We start from the raw sequence: 1,368 nt of genomic DNA, 5'->3' as shown, positions 1-1,368 counted from the left end.
CTTTCTCCATCAAAAGGCTTCTTCTATGAATGGAATGACCTGTTCGAAGCACGAACTCATGTAGACCAAACCCAGTACCGTTACGATGTTTAATTGTACGTGAAATCCACTCACGATGCAGTACCGTTACGATTTTTAATCGTACGGGAAATCCACTCACGAAATATTTTCTGATTTTATTATATTACCACCTTTTTATAACATAGATCTTTTTCAAAACATAACTGCTTTTATAACATTATATAGACTCATTAAACACAAAAAAGCTGCTGTGGCTTCGGGGGCTTCGCCCCCGACCCCACCGGGACCCATAGGCAGGCCCCTGACCCCACGCCCAGAAAAACCCCCCCTTGAAATGACCTGGCTACGGGCCGGGTAATTGTATATCCTTTTTGTATCATCCAAGTCCTTGCCAGGGTAAGGTCGCATTAGATTACGCTTAAGGGGAAAGGCCTCATCTCCCACCACAACATGGGACACTGCTTCACTTTGACCACCTGGTAAAGGTTTATCATCTGGAATAGCTAGCATTCAGGGGCGGATTTAGAGGGGGCTTAACAGGCTTTAGCCCCCCTAAAATTTCATAGCCATTTCTTTTTAACTGCTTTTTGAAGGTCCAAATTAAAATATTGTTTAATGTTTTCTTCACACATATCATATTTATGGGCTAAACATTTTACAGTAGTTGTTTTTCAGTGATAAAATAAAAATTAAATACGTTTTTTAACCATCAGCGGACAAAAAACGTAGCTAAGAAAGCTGCTTTTGCCTACTTTTCATAGTAGGGGGGACATGGTATCGATTGTCCCCCCCTCCCCACTTTTCCCCAATCTTCTATAATTAAAACCCCACTTTTACAAGCGAATGGAAAGAATAACAATTACGCATGACTCATGAATTTTGTCTGTTCACTTTTCTAAGTGCGGTACGTATTTTCCGGACCAAACCCAAGTAAAAACGCAATTGTTTAAACATTTTGTAACCATCTCAGAAACCCACTAGATCGATTTTATGGGTACAACGACTATCAGAGGCTAAATTTATTGTGAAAACAATGTACTGAACGTTGTTGAAATTGGAAGCATGTATACTTATTAGGCCAATATTTTTACAAACTCAAAAATGCACAATTTCTAATATAAACGATTTATTCTTTTTATATTGACCCGTATATACTAGTGTTTAATATTATCTACATAGATAGGATTACTGTTTTTTCTAATTTCACGGATATGATGTCTACCTATTTCGATTAAGTGATAGGGCCTAAGCCTACCAAAAGTTTACAAACTCCAGTGTCTGTCTCTTATACACATCTAGATGTGTATAAGAGACAGCCTTTCAACCTAAGGAGCTATAACTGATTAA

Source organism: Anneissia japonica, unplaced genomic scaffold (assembly GCF_011630105.1).
Source record: "Anneissia japonica isolate Jap-2015-1 unplaced genomic scaffold, ASM1163010v1 scaffold172582_len1462937_cov174, whole genome shotgun sequence".
NCBI lineage: Eukaryota > Metazoa > Echinodermata > Crinoidea > Comatulida > Comatulidae > Anneissia > Anneissia japonica.
This window is presented reverse-complemented; position numbering follows the sequence as displayed.